The sequence below is a fragment of the Astyanax mexicanus genome, chromosome 5 (genome assembly GCF_023375975.1).
Source record: "Astyanax mexicanus isolate ESR-SI-001 chromosome 5, AstMex3_surface, whole genome shotgun sequence".
NCBI lineage: Eukaryota > Metazoa > Chordata > Actinopteri > Characiformes > Acestrorhamphidae > Astyanax > Astyanax mexicanus.
In genome coordinates, this window is record NC_064412.1 from 39869919 (window position 1) to 39891578 (window position 21660).

A 21660-nucleotide genomic window follows, 5' to 3' on the forward strand; every position below is an offset into this window, starting at 1 on the left:
ATTGAGTGACAAATTGTTTTTTTATGCTATTTCTCTTTTTTTCAGTTACAGCACAAATTTTCAGAGGATCATCACACTAAATCTTGAAATCTTGAGCCAAAATTCATGTAAAGGTTGGCTTATTCTACCAAACTCTAGTCCGAGCAACGTTTCGAGCAAAAATGCTGTGCTGCAGGAGAGCGACATCAAGCACAACTAAGTATTTCACTTCAGTTATTAATATTTGATACAGTCTGTTAACTGCTTTAGTGTCTTAACTGCTTTAAGTGTCTTAACTGCCTTAATTGTATTTCCACCCATCTCACTTTAATTTCTTTCCTGCGTGTCAGTTAATTTCCATCACTGATTAATATAATATATTCATTTACCCTAATTAAGCAACTCTTTATTCACTCTGGTGCTTCTTCTCGTTTAGTCTTTATTTATTTTTTAATTTCTCATATAATTTCCTGCTTCTCTCCTCCAGTTTTAGCTTTTTCATCCTTGATTTTTTGACCTTTTATTTCAGGGTTCTTAGCCTGTAATTAGGTGTGTTTAAAAAATCGATTTTTTTATTAAAAGCAATCTTTATTTGAATGATCCGATATCGATTCCTATAAACCCGAATCAATCTTTAGTTTCTGTAAAAATGTAAGTAATTTTCTTCTGTATTTCCACTCACTGCTGCCTAGTACATTTAACACTCTTTTAAGTTGTTTAGCTGGATTTCCAAACACCAAACGCAGCTGGTGCGCTAAGCTAACCCACGTCAGTGCACTAGCAGCGTCAGACGTCAGGTCTCTATGAAGCGCTGTTACTAATTCAGATTATTTTGTCCCCAGGGATAAAAGTGATTACCGAGCCAGGGAGCCAGTGCGTGATGACGTAACCACACAGGCACGTAGCCAAATAGGCTAGGCTAGGCAAGGCTAGGTTAAAATGGCTAGGCTCGGGTCCGCTTCGCTACTCAGCACATATGTCTCGCGCTGGAGCCAAACAGAGCCGGGACGAGCGGATCCAAGGCTAAGGTAGACTCAATTCGGTCGGCCGCGGGTCCGCTCGCTCGGCCGCGGGTCCTCGAGGCCGGCCGCGGGCCCGCTCGCTCGGCCGTGGGTCCGCTCGCTCGGCCGCGGGTCCTCGAGGCCGGCCACGAGTCCGCTCCCTTGCCGCTTTGCTGCAAATTGTGCCGAAGAGTGCAGCCGACCAGCAGCGGTAATGTTAATACATCTAAACTGTTCCACCACTTCAAGCAACTCCACTACATACAATATTTTTCTTATACTGACTGAAGCACTTTTATAGCTTATGTTGTAACTAAGTTATTCATAGTTGATAAAGCCTGTAGGTTTGTTTATTTGATGGGAAAATCTTGTTGCTTTTATGTTTATAAAGGCTTCTTGTATTCTATATCCTAGTTGAAACACGTTTTAATCTGTTAAATTTGTTCACAAAGAATAAGAAGCTCGGCCTCTGTTGTAATTTAAAGTTATTTTTATTGGTAATAGTTATATAGGCTTATGTTTGACAGGGATGTCATGTTATTGTTTTGCTATATGCAAATAATATTGAGCATTCATTTATTTTGACTACTTTTATTTCTAAAGTATTAAAGTTTTTGTGAAAGGAGGTTTCAAAGTCTTAAATTAAATTTTCAGACAGTAGTAGGTACAGATTTCCATTAGATAGATAGATAGATAGATAGATAGATAGATAGATAGATAGATGTAGGGTTGTCACGATACCAAAATTTTGACTTCGATACCGATACCAACTGTAGTATCACGATTCTCGATACCAAAACGATACTTGGAAGAAAAAAAAACAATAAAAATATCTGAACATAAAATGTTTATTTTTGACTGAACTGGATTGAACACTGAACAATCGGTGCAAACGTTTTTATTCTAAAATGAAACATTTGTACAAAAAACAAGTTTCGTTATTATAACCTTAACTATAACATAATTATCTAAACACTTCCTAAAAACTAAAACTAAAACCAGAGGTAATGGTAGCCTGACTATGTGAACCTGACGGGCGGGCAGAAGTTAAGTTCTGAATAAGGAAAATAAAGAGACAGAAGAACATTACAATGTTATGTTCATTTTAACACTCACTGCTCCGTTTTATTAATCAACCGTTTACCGTTTTTAATAAGCCCATGTTCAGTGTAACGAGCAAGCAGGCTACGTGCCTGACCACAGATTTGCGATGGAAACGCGAAAACGTGAACATCTTGAGTTCATGTTTCACAGCCAATGGGATAATGGAGAAATAGAGAAAACCACGGGTCCAAAACAAAACTCCTGCACACTCCTCTCCGTGTTAACGAGATTTACTAGCAGTCGCTAGTAAATCTTAGTAAAGCTACAGACAGAGTGTATCTTGACTAACTCCACTAACCTGTCGACTTCTCAGCTCTTTGTAGAGATCAGGGTGCTTGTCTGCTAAATGAGCGAAATATGATCAGAATTATGTTAAATAACACTGTAACATAGAAGCATAGAACTATTATTTAATTAAAATGATTTTTAAGAACAGCTAAACACAGTGCTGCAGGTCAAACGCGGAGGCGTTCACGAGAGAGAGACAGAGAGAGACAGAGAAAGAGACACAGCGAGAGTGAGAGAGAGAGAGAGATTTGCGGGTTCTGATGTGAGCTACTCACAGGTAAAGGTTCTCTTTGATCTCCTCGTGCTCATATTCTAGTCCCATACATAATTCTGCAGCTCCCTCAGTGTTTTCTGTCGTATTTTGCGGCTAGCGCGAGCGCTTACAACTAACACCGCGGAGCGCGAGGTGCCGCCGCCCTTGTGCCGAATCCGCTACTGAATCCGACTCCCGCTTTGCGGACAGAATCGGCACAACACCCCCCGCTGTACAACTGCGGGAGTGAAAACAGCGCTAATAAAGTAGTTTAGTTTCACTTTCAGTTTTCGTTATTTTATTTAAAAATAAAAATATCAATAAAAAACAGATGCCTACATCTCAGACTATTTTCCCACACTTCACTCCTCGCGCCCGTTTTGTCCACAAGTCGCGGACGAGAGACATCTGTTATTTTAGCCGTCGCCATTCTACACTCGCTGCTGCTCTGCTGGCTTGCGCGTGAATCGATTCATTTGTTCAGAACACTAAGTTTATCTGAATCCTGCCACACCGACTGCTGCGGTGTGAATCAGTGTTCTTATGAACTGAATCAAATCGCGCGTACTAATTTGACTCATTTGAAGCTAGTGACTGGGCTATAAACAGTATCGAAAGCATCGAACGCTAAAGAACCGAATCGTTTGTGATGACGTAGTATCGAAAAAGAATCGAACCTTCGGTACACCGTGCAACTCTAGATAGATGTGCATATAATGATGGTATCTGATGCCAGCAATACAAAAAGTGCAAATACACAGTTATATAATAATTTAAATTTGCAGTGCTGCAGGGATTGCAGGGCTTCTTAGCAGTTTTCTGAGGCCTTCAAAGTATTTATATCAATATCGAAATTATATCGTATCGACCGAAATTTAAGGAATATATCGTGATATAAATTTTGGCCATATCGTCCAGCACTACATCGGCCGTAATAAATGTTGTAGTTTTGTAATTGTTTTTAACATATGACTGTAGTATGTAAAGAGAGTGTATGACTTTAAAAGAGGAATTCTTCTAGAAAGGAGAACTATGCCTGGAGTTCAGGGTGGCTCCTACCACTTCTGTGTGTTATGTGTGTGTGAGTGTGTTGTGAAACATGTGGCAAGGAAGGGATTGGTTCCATCATGTGCACTGCACCTGATCTTGTGCACAGTTGCAGAACCTATGTATCAGATTTTGCTGTGTGTCACCGTTAGTTTTAATCATATCTGACTCAGACTCAGCCACAGTAAAATGGATAAAAGCCTTGCAGGGCAAGCTGAGCAAACTCTTTTAACACCCCTAACTGAATACACACTGTGAGAGAACATCACTCAGTCCTGTACAGTGAGGATTATAGCGCTAACCGGTAGTGTTGTAGTCAAGACCAAGACCGGGACCTGTCAATTCTGAGTCAAGACCAAGATTTTTAGGAGTCAAGTCCGAGTCAAGACTGAGACAGGGAAAAACCGAGACCAGATTAAGATTTAAAAAAAAAAAAAAACATTTTCTCTATTTATCAAAATTATGCTTAATCTGTGTCTCTTGTAAAACTTAATCAGAAGTCACAACATGAAGTCAACTAAATCAAACTACATTCATCTAAATGATAAAATGTAAAAAAAAAAAAAACAATCACAATTTGCCCTCAAACAGCTTATAGCTAATGTTAGCTAGATTGTCGCTAAGTTTAGCTAGCTTGTCACTAGCTTTAGTTCTCTCCCTGGTAACATTAACGTAAGAGAACGGTATTTCATACACAATTTCGGTATTTTCCACATTTGAGTGGATATTACGGAAATACCCAAGTTCAAATAGGCTCCAGTGATTGGTCAAACAATGGAACAGCTGCCCAACAATCAAATATTTAGTTTGATTGGTACGTTTGGACCAATAGATTTAAAGAAAACCCCAAAAAACTGCCCTCAGTCCTGTCACCATAGTGCATCGGTATGCCTTTTCTAAGTGATTGAATAATCTGAATAATCAATGTTAAACTGTTGATAGTCAACATGATTACAATTGTAGATAACGCGAATGTTATCATGTGGAACGTCATCAATATGTTTAATGAATGAACCTGCAGCTCAAAATATCAGCTGTCTATTAGTGATGAAGTGGAGCCTGAGTCATTTTTAATGTAAGTTATAAACTATAATTATTCATTCCACGTTCAAATATTACAACATATGCTGTGAGTTGGATGTTTACCGTTGCATTTTGGGTGAAATGTGATGTTAAAAGTAGGTAAAACATAAAGTGAACTAGTCGATAAAGTTTTCCCCACCCCTTAGCCTCAGCGTTGTTAACCCTTCCCCACCCACCCGTTTTCGGGCAATGCAGGCAGTTCCTCCCTACCTACCAATATTTCAAGAGAAAATACAACGTGGATGGTCACTTAACCTGTTTTGATGGAAAAAGGAATGATTGACAGTGACCTCAGACTATATTTCCCACATAAGCTGGAAGTAGTTTATTGTTTAAATTTGGGAAAAAGGTTGACTGTACGGAATACTAAAGTGTACGGTATACCGTTCTAGGGCTGGGGCGACGCGTCGACATAATCGACGTCATCGATTACAAAAATACATCGATTTGCATAACGTGCGTCGGCGCGTCGTAAACACGGCGGCGCCTGTGGAGAGCATTAGAGGTTAGATCGGGCCCAAAAATTCCAACTGGCTGTTTTCGGGCTGTTTTAATGAGCGAAATATGATCAGAATTATGTTAATTAACACGGTAACATAGAAGCATAGAACTATTATTTAATTAAAATGATTTTTAAGAACAGCTAAACACAGTTCTGCAAGTCAAACGCGGAGGAGTTCACGTGCGAGAGACACAGAGAGAGAGAGAGAGATTTGCGTGCTCTGGTGAGAGCTACTCACAGGTGAAGGTTCTCTTTGATCTCCTCGTGCTCATATTCTAGTCCCATTCATAATTCTGCAGCTCCCTCAGTGTTTTCTGCCGTATTTTGCGGCTAGCGCGAGCGCTTACAACTGACACCGCGGACCGCGAGGTGCCGCCGCGTTTGTGCCGAATCCGACTCTCTGCTGAATCTGACTCCCGCTTCGCGGACAGAATCGGCACAACACCCCCGCTGTAGAACTGCGGTAGTGAAAACAGCGCTTATAAATAAATTAGTTTAGTTTCACTTTCAGTTTTCGTTATTTTTTTTTTAAATAAAAATATAATTAAAAAACAGACGCCTACATCTCGGACTATTTTCTGGAGCCCGGGTCGGATTTACGGGCGGGCCTCGGGTCATGTCGGGTTCGGGCAGAGAATCTAAGCTCTAGAGAGCTTGGACTCCGGAGAGCAATCTCCAGCTACAAAAAAACGCCAGCGGGCATCTAAAGTTTGGGAGCATTTCACGCAAAAGGGCAACAATGTGGTCCTCTGCCATACGTGCAAAAGGAGCACTTGAAGCGCAAACATCCAGGAGCACTATGTCAACAGGGTCACACAGTAAGTTACCGTTTACATCAGGGTCTCCGCGGGTGTCCTTAAAAAGACTTAAGGCTGTCTACCAAAGGTTTTAAACCTGCCACAGGCAGAAATTATACATTTTTGGTTTATATTTGTGCATGGCATTTCGCAGTTTCCAGAAACAGTAGCATTATTCATAAGTTCAGGTGTTTAGCTAAGCTAGCTGCCTTAAGTTATTTTAGCTAGCGCCGTCGGCGCTGCGGTGTCACACCGTTTTCTGTCACCGTCGGAATTTTGTGACCAGTGCTCACGGTTATGAGCGTTCATTGGCAAAACGGAAGCTTTCTATACATACACCTTACCCTCAGCCCTAAACTGAACTGTTTTGGCCAGTCGGGGTAAACATTAGAAACGAACACGTTTCGAATCGGCCAGTGCACCGGTCTGCTGAGAACTACTTGCCAGTGGTCACAAAATCTAGCGGTCACAGAAAACAGTGCAACACACGGTTGTGGTGTATGGGAGCTTATCCATTTTTAGCGTTATAGATCTAAACAACGTGCTGTACATGTAAGTGATTATAAGTGTGGGCTTGTGTTGTTGTTGTTGTTGTTGTTATTATATATAAATATAGTAATTTATCGTTTGCTTTAAAACGTAAAATAATTATTTAAATATGTTTCTCAATGAATAGATTAGTCGACTAATCGAAAAAAATAATCGTTAGAATAATCGTTTAAAAAATAATCGTTAGGGACAGCCCTATACCGTTCTCTTACGTTAGTATTTTAGCTAGCTTTTCACTAGCTAGGTTAGCTATCTCATCAGCACTAGCTTTGGTTCTCTTCTTGGTAACATTAGTATGTTGGCTAGCTTATCGCTAAGGTTAGCTATCTCATCACTAGATTTAGTTCACTCCTGGATAATAGTAGTATGTTAGCTTGCTCATCAATAAGGTTAGCTAGCTCACCACTAAGGTTATCTATCTCATCACTAGCTTTGGTTCACTCCTGGGTAATAGTAGTATGTTAGCTAGCTCATCAATAAGGTTAGCTAGCTCATCATTAAGGTTAGCTAGCTTGTCACTAGCTTTAGTTCTCTCACCGGTAACATAAGTGTGTTAGCTAGCTCATCACTAAGGTTAGCTATCTTGTCGCTAAGGTCAGTGCTCTCATTAAGGTGTTAGCTAGTTTGCTGCTGACATTAGTTATCTTGCTAGTTTGTACTTATATCTCCTTTTTTCTAAATGTCTGGAAAATTAGTCATGGCCATGCTGCTGAATGTTTCTTCTTTCGGGAAGTCCTGCATACAAATTCACAATGATTCACAAGCAAAGAGTATAACTTCAGCGAGACAGTGAAAAAGAGCCTATTTGACTTAACATCGGCCTATTCAAAATGAAAAGTGCATTGATTGGATACTGAATAAAAGCGGGAGCAGTTTGTTTTTTCGCTGTTAGTCAATCTGTGTGTAGATTTTAGGCACAGAGGCCGAGACCGAACTCGAGTACTACAACACTACTAACCGGATTTCCCTCTCAAGAGTTTAAGATCATTTAAATCTGTACAGTGAGTATTAGAACATTAACCGGGTATACTTGTATTGTATTTGTGTTTTATTTGTATAGGATATTTAACAATATTAAATATCCCAATTCCAATGTCTGAATATTTTTTGATTATCAAATGTTTACTGTGATTAAACATTAAATGGGCATAACTGCATTACTATGATATTTAATCAGCTGCAAAAAATGGTCTTAAAATAAAAATAATATTGTTTATTGCAATAATGGTCCAATATATTGTGACGGGCCTGTTCCGACCCCAACACCTCGTCATAGTGCGTTACCTACTTAATGTTCTGCAAACCACCTTTTACATGCACTCTAATTTATACAAGTCTAAAGCTTGTTGGTTGATTTTATCAGTCTCTCTAAATGAATGATGATCCAGGGATGCAGCAAAACCCAGAGGAGATCATGTAATGCAAAGGTGAAAAATGAGCATCACATGCTATATTTCACCAGGTTTGGGAATGTACAAGCAGCCATTTATTTTCATAATGGCTCATTTTATGATGGATGTACTGCAAAGCAGGTTCCGTGCTCTCAGTCCTTCATCTGCCTGTGTAGCATCACATTTGTTGGCCAATTTGTCTTCTGCACTGCATTTTGTCATTAGACATATGCCATCACATGACAGTAGCACTTTTTCCTCTTTTATCTGATAAAAAAAATAATACACCGGTGGAATATTCATTACTCAAATACATAATGCACAAACCAAGACATATACAGTATGTACCCAATAAATAGAAAGGTGAATGTTGTAAAAAGAGGCAACAGAAAACATCACACATTAAGTTCAAGTTTAAATGTAAAAAATATACATAATGTTGTGTCTATAAATTTAAGACATAAATTCTTTTTTTTATTCTCCTTTTTAGTTTTTAGCAGAAAATGTGGACAAGTCTGCACACAAAGTCTGTCTTTATAATTTCTTTATAGACTTAAATAGTCATAACCTCAATAATGACCTCTTTTTTTTTTTGCAGGCCTCAATATCGTCACTTAGTCTTTATAAAATAAGGAGAGCACATAAATGTGAATGTATTCGGTCTTTTTTTGTTTTATTTCGGCTACTAATTTAAGATATTTAAACATATTAAAATCTAATGTTATATCTAATATTTAAATATTATTCCAAATTTTGTATGTTTTTTTCCAATGTCTAAATATTTTATTAGGGCTATCAATGATAAAGCGTCAACACACGCAATTACATTTAAAATCAGTAAGGCCTTATTAGTTTTTTATCGCAATTAATTATGCCACCAAGTTTGACCACCAAATCTGCCCTGCCTCCCACCCAGCGCTTTTTTTTTTTTTTTCTTGTGAGAACGCTTGTGTTGAGAACGTGATCTGGTCTCGATTCAACCCAGCTATCAATACTTGTTTTTAATTGAGCTAAACTGCTGATAAAGTGCAGTTTAAACTGATATATTAGCCAGGTAATATACTGCTATGAACAAACGCTGTCTCTGCTGCTTCATGTTGTTTACACATGCAGTTTGTGCAGCGCACCACTCCATTTAATACCTCTGTGCTGCGCTTCCTATTAAAAACACTGTGTTTGAATATGCAGCAACAATTTTAAAACAAAGTTCCGTGTTAAAGAAGCTTCACAATGCATAGATATTTGAGCTGTAACACAGAATCTTTTTCCTATATTTACTTTCTTGCTCCCGTGCCACACAGCTCTGACCAATCAGAGGAGACAATGTGCTCACATGGTTTATTGGTGCGCATTTTGGAGCGTTTAGGTTTATGCCTGTGTAAAACCAAACCAAACAGAGGGAGAAACGCTCTAACTAAACAAACTCATCAACTGATCCGGACCATAGAAACCAACTACTAGACTAACTACTACAAAACGCTTTTATACTCAGCAAATTAAGTTCTATTTCAGAAATCCTTTTGACCAAGCTGAGATTTTTCCAATAAAGTAAAAATAAAGTTCTTTTCTATTCAGTTTTATCTCCCCTCAAGCACACAAGTATATTGTGGCATGGAAGAGGAAGGAAGGAAGACCCGTGAGACTCATGCTGAATGCTCAACAGCTCCTTTATTTAACCAGCTTGCCACTCACTTACAGTCTTTAACAAGACTAGGAGAGCTAAAACCCATACCCACAGAGCTAAATAGCCCAAAGGCCACCAACCCAGCTGTGTGTCTCCCAGATGGCAGATCCAGAGTGGTGCCCACCCTCTCTGCATAACCCCTCCCAAGGGAGATGCCCCACCCCTGTCATCCTCGCACACAGGAGAACAGAAACATGCCTGCAGGCAGCCACACACACAACCCAGAGCCGCCACAATATACTAGTATTTTAATTGAAACCACTCATTTAAAAATAATTGCATTTTACATTTCTTAGATTCATTCTTTTATTTACATTTAAATTTTTGGGCTATAAAAATAGCTATAGTGGCATTTCTACTGTATAACATCACAACAATGAATGTTGTAGAGGGAGTTGTGCCTCTTCTGGTGTAAAAATATAAAGTGTATAGGATATTCGGAAAACCTCACATTAAATAATTTTTGCATATTCTCTGCATGTCTAATACTGGGCAATATATTTTCAATATTTATACATTTAAACCATTTTATACAAGAAATAGGATTGTATATGATTGTATTGTGATATTATGTCACAGAAACATTGTAATTAAAAGATCAGTATGACGACTATATTTAATTTAATTTAATTTATATTTAATCACCCAGTGCAGTTTTCGGAATCAGTAAATACTAAGATACCCATTAGATATTTATTTTTTAAATAGGCCATGTTTTATATGCTTTATTTATGGTTTTACAAATAAATACTGACACTTTAATATTATACTTTAATAAGGTTTTATCATATTGTATTGTATATTTCTCTAAAACTTATTGAGATATGAGTTTTTAGTCACATTGCACCCTCACACACACACAGACATGCACACACATGCACATGCGCACACACACACACACACACACACCTAGACAAATCGATGCTTGGTGGCCAGTATTAACCTTGAGAGGCTTAATTCTATTTGCTCCACAGTCATTTCTGGTTCCAGCTTCTGCTGTTTCAGCAATAATTCACACATCTATATTTCATATTAACAACACCTGGGAGCAATAACGAAATTAAGCTCAAGTGACAGACCCATTTATTTATTACAAAACAAACGCGAAGAGACTGCTACCCAGTACTACTAACCAAGCTGTACACATCAAAAACATTACTGTACAGAAAATTTCAATTTATACGATTAATAGTACTGTTTATTTAGTGTTAGATGATGTACAGTACCAGCCAAAAGTTTGGCCAAAGCTTAAATTCAGGGGGGGGTTATTATTCATTAATACTAAAGTAATCCAAAATATAAAGAAAAACATATGGAATTATTTAGCAAACAAAAAACGTGTTAAACAAACCAGAATATGTTTATATTTTAGATTCCAGATGTAGCACCAGACACTGTAAAAAAAGATAGATGTCGTGTCGCCGTTCCCATTCATTAAATGAAAATGAAGCCAAAATCTTCCGCCATGTTGGCGATCCTGAAACCCGATTCTGGGCAGTAGAGACCAGAGGAGGGAGAAAGACTGTGGAGAGACAGCCTACTCATTTAAATAACCCCGCCCCTGAGGGCTGCCTCGCGGTCACAGACTGCAGAGCGGGGCGGAGCAGAGCTGACGTTCTGTTATTGGTCCCGCCCATAACCAGCCCTTTTACAATAACCACACCTTTTTTTGAATAGAGCTGAATAACCTTCTAAAAAACAAATTCTGTGGGGATATAAAAAATTGACAATATAAACAGAAGTTACACTAGCTGTTATGCTTAAGTAATGGAGGTAAAATTACAGTATATTGGAAAAAAAAACGTGATTGAAAGTTGTCTGTTTTGCCATTGAAACCTATGGGGATGGGTGGGGTTACACAGCTTTCTGAAACCGAACAGCAGGAGGCGCCCGACCTGTGGTGGTTTCACTTTTGAGAGACGATGCTCTGTCCAGCTATACACAGACTATGTGTAGCACCTCTTGCTTAGATGACCGCTTTGCACAGCTGGTCATTTTCTCAGTCAGCTTTATGAGGTAGAGTCACCTGGAATTGCTTTCAGTTAACAGCTGTGCTGAACTCATCAAGAGTTAATTACTTGAATTTCTTGCCCCTTAATATGTTTGAGTACAGTGAATAACCATATCTGAGTAATGTTCTAATCAATATTATGACAAGAACTACTCAAATAAGTAAAGAAAATAATATTTTAAGAAATGAAGGAAATAAATAAAAGAACTTTGACAGTATCCTCAAAAACAGGCGCAAACACCATCAAAAATAATATGATGAAACTGGCTCTCATCAGGACTGCCCTAGCAAACGAGTTCATCAGAGTTACCAGCCTCACAAAACGCTAGTTAACAGCCCCAAAATAAGAGCCACCTAAATGCTTCACAGAGTATTTTGGTTTGTTTAACATTTCACAGTCTGGATGACCACAGTATTTATTTACAACATAGAAAAAAAAAAAAATAGAAAAGCATTGAATGAAAACTTTTGACTGGTATTGCTTACTGTGTTAAAGCCATGGGAAGTTTTTTTTATGATGTTTATATATATTTTTTTATGATGTTCATGTCACGTGTAATTCTGTGAGTTTATTGGCTGGTTGCAAAGCAAAAATCTAGAGATAAAAATACCAAATCAAAAAGCCCGCAAAAAACTGTGTTTATTCAAATAAATATAAAAACAAAGAATTTATACTGATCCATTAGCTTGCTTTACCTTATTCTATCTCCATCTCTTTGTTATGTCATGTGAGCACAGACTACAGCATGAAGAAACACCTCTGCTGCTGAGCGTAGGTAATGCAGATTGAGTTTGAAATATGTACTGCAATAATATGTAGCAAACCTTTATTCATCTTGCAGCACTATAGTTAATATATAGCAATGTGACCTAAAAATGTATCATTGTGTGTAAGAAATTATTTAGGTTTTTTTCACTGGGTAAACACAGAAAGTGCTTTTTTGCCCTTTTCGACCTAATATTTTTGATTGCTGAACATTTCAGAACATCCCTAGGGATTATACTATATATATTGTGCATCTCCAGCACTTCTCATACTTTCTGAAAAACTTTAAACAAGTAGGGAGGAGAAGTGGAACAGATTTGTGTCTGGCAGCGCTCTTTAAACGTGACCACAATCCTGAGAATAGGATCATACGCCCGTGTTAATCTTAGCTTCATTATGTCATTCTCTATCCCCACAACCCTCTTCCTGTTTCCCCCCAGGAGAGGAAGCCGTGCGAAGAATGCACGCCGTGGGGGAACTGGGCGCGAGTAAGCACTGAAAAAGGGCCCTTCCTGAGAGGGGGCTATTATTTGATTTGGAATTGGGCCAGAGAGGCACTCCCTCGAAGCTCCGGGGTGGATCACTTGGCTGGCTTTTTATTCTCAACAGTACACATGTCAAGTGCTGGTCCCCAGGGCCATGAAACCTTCTGCCTTTCATCTCCAGCTTCAGAAGGAGCACTCTGCAGTTTTTAGGCCACTTTGTACGAACTGGCGCTTTCTGTCTCTGTGAATTGGAAGTGCTGCAGAAAAACTCCATTATTCTGCTGTTTTTCTTCTCGAGCAGTCGGTAGGACTCTCAGTGTTTTTCTCATGCGGGTGCTGATTAATAAAGAAGGCTTTAGACGCCCATATCTGGTCCTGGCTCTGATCTAACAAACAAATTTAGTATCCATTTCTCCTCCTCTGAATAAGAATGCCCTCAGGTTCTAACTGTGGATCTTTTCTGCTCCATCTCTTCTCTATGGAAGCCATAAGCTTTTATCTTCTCAGCAGTCCAGAGAGAGGCTGCTGGTGTTTGAAAGCGTGCAAATGCATTTTTTTTTTTACCATGGCTCAGAAATTTGCCTCATCTGCACAGCGAATGGTGCCACATTGGTCTCAACTAGGGTTTCGTATCCAATATATTTCTCATAATTCCCATAATTCACATTGTGTTGTCATAAGCACTCTGGCAAGTGGACTTTCCTAAGATATCCCCTAAATCAAGGGCATAGGAGCAGATTTGACATGGGGGGTACATTTACTACAATGAATCAAACCACACCAAGTCCCCTTAAATATTATCTGTTTGCTTAGGTCAGGGGTGTCCAAACTACGGTATTTTAGAAATGGAATGAAAGTTGGCCCACTGTTAAGCAGGTTTTTATAATGTGAGATTCAAAATTTGAACGCTAGGTGTCAGAAACGGGCCAAGAGTCTAAAAGCGGCGAGAGTGAAGTTGAAGCGCAGAAAAACGGGCCAAAGAGTCTAAAAGCGGAGAGGGTGCGCAGTTTTAGCGCAGAAAAAACGGGTCAAAAGAGCTTAACAGCGGATAGGATGCGCAGTTTTAGCGCAGAAAAAAACGGGCCAAAGAGTCTAAAAACGGAGAGGGTGCGCAGTTTTAGCGCAGAAAAACGGGGCCAAAGAGTCTAAAAGCGGAGAGGGTGCGCAGTTTTAGCGCAGAAAAATGGGCCAAAGGGTCTAAAAGCGGAGAGAGTGCGCATTTCTAGCGCAGAAAAACGGGCCAAAGAGTCTAAAAGCGGAGAGGGTGCGCATTTCTAGCGCAGAAAAACGGGGCAAAGAGTCTAAAAGTTGCCGTAATTAAGGAGTTTAATATAAGAGACATCATTAAATGAAACATCAATTTGAAAAATCTTAGTTTACATAACACTGTCAAAGATAGATAAAGATAATACGTCAAGTAAAATGATGTGTAAATGAAAGTAATCAGGAAAGTGTATTATTTAAAGTGGTATATTTCATTATTTGTTTTATTACAGAGTCTGTGGCCCGTGACTTCAAATATATTTCTCCTTCTGGCCCCCAACAAAAAAAGTTCGGACACCCCTGGCTTACGTAATAAATCACTGTACAACATTCCCAGTCAATGTACAGCTACTTAGAACAACATTTGTGAAATTACAGAAAACCACACAACTGTTTTTGATGTCAGTCACTTTTTTTAAGCTAAACAACAACCAGAGTTAGCGGTCCATCATTTTTGGCTGCAGCCTTTCTAAAAGGTTTGGTATGGATCTGTCATTTCTCTTGGCTTGTGGGAGCTGGGGCTACCTTTAGCACTAATTATTGGAACACAAAATTTGATTGGTTGCCTCAGGTGAATCCAATTATAAGAAAGGGTTAAGGTGACCAATTGCAAGTTTTTTTTTCCCTTTGCATCTTCTCTGAAGATTGGCAACTGCTCTCAAATTACAATCCAGCTTCACTTTGGAATAAGGTGCTGTGGACTGATGAATCTAAAATTGAGTTATTTGGAGGGCGTTATGCATGGTGGAAAAAGAACACAGCATTCCAAGACAACCCACAGTAGAATTTGGGTAAAAAGTGTGGCTGTGTGTTCAGTGCAGGTACTGGGAATCTTGTTAAAGTTGAGGGTCACATGGATTTCAGTCAATATCAGCAGATTCTTGAGAACAATGTTCAAGAATCAGTGAGAAAGTTAATGTGCCGGGGTTGGATACTTCAACAAGACAATGACCCTAAACACTAAACACTAAACGCTGCTCAAAATCTACTAAAGCCTTCATGCAAAGGAACAAGTACAACGTTCTGGAATGATCATCTCAGTCCCCAGACCTGAATATTATTGAAAATCTGTGGTGTGATTTAAAGTGGGCTGTTCATGATCAGAAATCATCAACCCTGACTAAACTGGAGATGTTTTGTAAAGAAGAATGATCCAAAATACCTTCAACCAGAAGCCAGACTCTGATTGGAAGCTATAATAAGCATTTGAACTGCAAAATATGGATGTAATTTTTTTTTGTTGGGGTGCCCAAATTTATGCACCTGCCTAATTTTGTTTAAAGAATTATTGCACACTTTCTGTAAATCCTATAAACTTCATTTCACTTCTCAAATATCACTTTGTTTATCTGATATATGATATATTTAGCTGAAATTGCTGATTCGAACAACCAATGATTTATAAAGGAAATCCTGAAAATTATCAGGGGTGCCCAAACTTTTTTATACCACTGTAAGGTGCATTTGGCATTGTTTATACAGTTAAGGAATAAAAAATAAAGTTTGTATTCAAAATGTGTTCCAAATATCAGGAAAAAAATGATAGGTCTTGTTTCATCAGCTAACTAGACATAAGCTACCTTCGCTAGTTACTTGAGGTCCTCTAGCATTTTTACCATCACACACTGGCTTTTAGCAGTACTTGTTTGAATTCAAGAACACAAATACAAGTCTATTGTATTGTACTATACTGTGTGTGTTTATGGATGTGATTAGGCTGGGTCAGATACTTCATTGCTTGTGATTCAGGGTTTGGTGAAGCTCCTGTCAGCAAACTGTGCACTGTAAACATGCATGCAGGCTAGTTAGCTAGCTAGTTATTTAAAAAAATGAAACTGTAAGAGTATACAGTAAATCTCCCTCTCTGTCTAGCTAGCTATCTCTTTAACTTTAGCAAAGATAGTTAGCTAGCATTAGCTGACGTAGGGCAGATATTGCCCCTCCCTTGGAGCAGGAGCAGCAGTGTGCCTCTGATAGCGATGAGACGCAGAGGGCGGTATTATTGATTAATTGATTTGCTATATTGTAAGTGTTTGTCTGTAACCCACAGAGCTCAGGCCGCTCAGCTCTCCCTCCTGCCCTTCCGATTTCTTTAGCTTTTTTTTATTTGAGCTGAGGGTGAAGTCAAATAAAATCAAGGGGAGTTTAGTTACCCTTTAAGAAATGTCTTTATATAAATGTATGACATTAAGCAGTAGGGCGGCACAATATTGCGGAAAAAAATTACATTGCGACATTTTGTTGCTCTGCCACATATAAAACTCTGGAAAAAATAAGAAAGCACTTCAGTTTCTGAATCAGTTTCTCTAATTTTGCTATTTATATGTTTGAGTAAAATGAAGTGTTGTTTTATTCTATACATTACATGCATTACAGGCAACATTTCTTCCAAATTCTAAATAAAAATATTGTCATTTAGAGCATTTATTTGCAGAAAATGAGAAATGGCTGAAATAACAAAAAAGATGGCGAGCTTTCAGAAATAATTCTCAAATAATGCAAAGAAAACAAGTTCATATTCTTAAAGTTTTAGGAGTTCAGAAATCAATATTTGGTGCAATAACCCTGCTTTTTAATCACAATTTTCATGCATATTGGCATGTTCTCCTCCACCAGTCTTACACACTGCTTTTGGATAACTTTAAACTTTAAAATTTAAATAGTTCAGCTTGGTTTGAGCTTTTCAATATGGTCAAATCAAAGAAAATCATAATTTTTAAGTGGTCTCTTATTTTTTTCCCAGAGATGTATATTGTCCTCCTTGCCTAAAGCACAGTTGAATCTGTGAGGGCGCTGCAGAAGCAGAAATGAGCGCGATAAAAGTTTTTTTTTAAAGGTAAGGTTAGGAATATAATATATATTTTGTAAGCAGGACTGGTATGTTTCATTACTTTCAAATAACACACTTCAGCAATTAATGAAAAAAATATATGGTTTAGAGTTTAGTGCTTCTTTAACAACAGCCGAGACTCAGCTCAGTCTTATGCAATAACAGGCGATTGTGAGTAAAAATCAATTCCCGTTTCTGCATAAAATAGAGGCCTGATGTGAAGCAGCACTGGGATGATTGCACAAGAACAGGCTTGCTGCACATGTCAGGAAGGAACGGGACAATGGCTGAATCTGTGAGAATCTCCAGATGAAGAGTTCTTCTGCATAGAAAGTGGTCATGGAGCATCAGACTGCACAATAACGTGTAATTATATCGCTCTTCTCTCCCTCACCCGCGACTCGAAAGGTTCAGTGCATATCTGAATGGCACGTGATATGTCTAATTAAATGTGGCCCTGTAGAAAAAAGAAAAAAGAAAATCTTCCTCATTCGCATTCACGCTCTCCCTCTCTCAGACTGAGCTCCCAAGGGAGAGGAATCTATGCAACAAATCACAAAGGAATACTGTCTAATTACTGCGCTCCTCTAAATCAATGTGTGAGTTAAATCATTTTATCGTTAATCACGCTTTTCACTCAGCAGCCTTTCTCTCTGCAAATGAACTGAATAAGTCTGATTAAACTAGATGCCAACAATTAAACACAAAGCTGCAGTATATTCACATGCACACAGAACAAGCGCTATAAACTATAAAAATATATAGTAGCTATAGTGTGCTTCCTGATCTTTGACAAGAACATCTGTTACGCCCAATCAACTTGATAATAGAGCTACAAATGGCTGTTATTAGCGGCCTTTTTCCATTTTTCAAAGAACTCAGAGGTCACCTTTATCTCCAGCGTTATGCATGCATATGTCTATTAAAGCTTTAGCTCAGAGTATGAGACAGAAGCTAATGATAAAATTCATATTCCATCAGGCAAGGAAAGGCAAGGAACAACCAGTAGGAAATGAGAACAAGTGTGTGAAATGGCAACAGCAGTTCAATATCCAAACACTGGAGGGTAGGGGTGTGCCATATCTTATCATACACAATAATATCACCAACATTATTGAATTATTGTGAACAATATTATACCCTGAAATATCATGCCATATCACCCACCCCTAATTATCACATTATGGTTCTACTTTTTTAGCTGTTTTTAGCAAAAGAAAAAATCACACTCTTCTCATTTTGCATTATATATCTACTAGAAACAGATTATATCTGTCCAGTATCATTTATTTTACTACATTCCTGGATATATGGAGATATATGGAGTGTATTATTAGTATCACATTCTGGATCATTTACTTCTGTTACAAATCTGATAAAAATGATTGTATATTTTAATATCTCAGTTAGGAGTGTGCCATATATTGTATGCAATAATAAAATTATATTTTTATTTTGTTGCAGTAGTGTATTCTTGAAATATTTGGCGTTTTGTCATCGCCAAGAGTATTGTTATCTTGAAAATACCATGAAATATCGTGATATTATTTTAGGGTCATATTATCCACCCCTACTGGATAGAGTCGTCTGCCTCATCCACGCCTCCCAAGATGAAAAACATTAGGCAGGTTGCCAGATTTACACACAGTGTCAGGTGACGAAGAGTCGAACTCTATAAGCTGATCAGTGAATGTTATTGTTTGGAATGTGTTTGTTGTTTACACACTCTTCAGTAGGGATGAGCAATATGGCTCTAAAATAATATCATGATATTTTTGGCGAAAAGACAATTTTTTTTTTTTAAGAAAATACTACAGCAGCAAAATAAATATTAAAGATTTATTTAATATATAATACTGTATCTCCTGTTTCACTACAGGACACGTTCTTTTATGTGTCTCTTGCGCTCATATTCTAATCCCATACAGGATTCTGCAGTTTCCTCAGTGTTTTCTCAGTGTCGTTATTTCATGGCTAGCACGATCACTGTAAACAAGAAGTAATGTCACAGACTGCGAGGTGCCGCACATTGAGCTGCCGAATTTTGACTCCCTGCAGAATCCAACTCCCCTTTGCGAGCAGGATTTTGGCACAACACCACCCGCTGTAAAACTGCTTGAGTGGAAAAAGCACTTATAAATACATTTACAAACACGAAAACGAAGGGTATTCTATCTGTAATTTCAGTTCATTTTACTTAGTTTTATAAACTCTCAATTCAGTTCCAGTTAGTTACAGTTTTTCTCCTTTTAATTACCATTTCTATTAGTTTCAGTTAATGAAAATGTTTTTTCACTTTCAGTTTTTATTATTTTGTTAGTTTTAGTTAACAATAACAATCTTGGTCCCCACTATACTAGTGGTGGTGATAAATTATTCAGCTAATGATAGCAAACCTTACTGCAGCTCAATGATTACCTGTTTGCATATTTTGATGGCTGCAATACACTGTTTGTGTGCTGTTGTGTTTAATACCTGACATCCCAGGGTGTGGAAATGGGGCTAGAGAAATAGAGGCAGGTTTGGAGGCTAAAACCCACACAGATTACTGTGAAATACTGCACAGTTCAAATAAGAACATAATGGCTGACGATCTGCCAGTGCTTAAACTCAGTATGTTTCCTTAATGTCTGATAACACATCCTTAAGAACACTTCCAGACACAGATCACTGTGAAATCCACAAATGCAAATTAAAGTCGTATTTCAACACCATTAAGAAACGTTTTTTGTTTTGCTTCAATCTTTTCTACACAATAATTACATCTTTGTTTTCCATGATCCCACAGCAAGCTCTACTATAAAAAAAAACTGAAAAAAGAAAATGTATTTTTAAAGAAAACTGCTGCTTTACAGAAATAAAGAGAAATTGATTTCAGATAGTCCAGAATCAAAATTACAGTGCCTTCATTCAGTCAAATAACAGTTATACTGTATAAAATACAATACAATACACTTTTATTGTCAGAGTTCTCTGAAATTTGTCTTGCGTCCCACAACTGCTCTATTAAAGTCAAAGTATCGTAAAAATTCTACGCATACAAACAAACAAACAATATACACTCCCTCTCTCAAATTATACATCCACACCATGTGTTCTATCCACTGACTCACACACTTGATTAAGCAGCATAACTGACTGTTTAATAAAGGAGTTCCTAAACCTGTCTACTAGGGGTGGGCAATATTATATTGTATACAATATATCGTGACACAGAAATATCGTGATATTAAAAATCCATATGTGGTAATAGTGATGTTCTGTCTTAAAAGTAGTCTTTTATTTACTGTGAAGCTTTAGGTGTATTTATTGTATAATTATTTTAGTTTGCAGTTTATATGCATGCACTAAATATTCTGCAATATTATTTGCTGCATTATATTATTTTATTCTATATTATTTATTTTGCCACATTATGATTATACTGTTATACTCTTATACTATATTCCTGAAATTAATTCATTATTTTTCTGTTTTCCTATATCGCCAAGTATATCGTTATCGCAAAAATACCCTGAAATATCGTGATATTATTTAAGAGCCATATCGCCCACCCCTACTGTATACTGCATACATACAGCTCTGGAAAAAAATGAAGAGACCGATTCAGTTTCTGAATCAGTTTCTCTGATTTTGCTATTTATAGGTATATGTTTGAGTAAAATGAACATTCTTGTTTTATTCTATGAACTACAGACAACATTTCTTCCAAACTCCTTTCAGCTTTCAGATCTCAAATACTGCAAAGAAAACAAGTTCATATTCATAGTTTTAAGAGTTCAGAAATCAATATTTGGTGGAAAAACCCTGGTTTCTAATCACAGTTTTCATGCATCTTGGCATCATGTTCTCCTCCACCAGTCTTACACACTGCTTTTGGATAACTTTATGCCACTCCTGGTGCAAAAATTCAAGCAGTTCGTTTGGTTTGATGGCTTGTGATCATCCATATTCCTCTTAATTATATTCCAAAGGTTTTCAATTTGATAAAATCAAACAAATTCATAGTTTTTCTAGAGCTTTATATATTCACAGCACACAGACAGAAAAGTTCAGTCTGAGGGGACGGAACCAGGGAAACAGTGGAAAACCCGGTTCGGCCCAATCAGCCATTTCTGAATGTGACTGTGTGACTGGCTGCTCTTCCATCCTCAGCTCAGAGTGCCTTCTGACTTTGAGAGTTTGTTGAGTGCATGCTAAGGATACAAATACAGACAATGAAATGCTGTCAGAGTGTGTGTGTGTGTGTGTGTGTGTGCATGCTGAACAAAGCTGGCTGAAATGTCTGCAGCAATCAGATTAAAGCAGGCTATGGAAAATTACACTGTAAGCAAATGGTTTCAGTTTAGTACTCTTAAAGGGTTCCTCGAAAGTTTTACTATTACTGAAGCTATCTAGAACCACTTGTAGGATGCTTTCACATGTAACTTGTTTGGTCCGGACTGTGAAACCAAAATAGTTGGTGTGAAAGGTACTGTGAACCATGGTCTGGCCCAAAAGAACACAATTTGACCCACATTTACTTACCCATGGTCCGGTTCATCTGCAGTGTGAAAACTCTTTTCTAGATGGATTGGAATTTTGGATCAATTACAGGACATTTATGCAGGTTATCCTTATTCGTTAA

At 37.9% G+C, this 21660-nt stretch overlaps 1 protein-coding gene across 3 annotated transcripts in view; it reads right to left on the reverse strand.

The window, feature by feature from the left end:
* The window catches only part of gulp1b (GULP PTB domain containing engulfment adaptor 1b), a 125626-nt gene that overhangs the window by 93295 nt on the left and 10671 nt on the right, over window positions 1-21660 (reverse strand). The window lies entirely within an intron of this gene.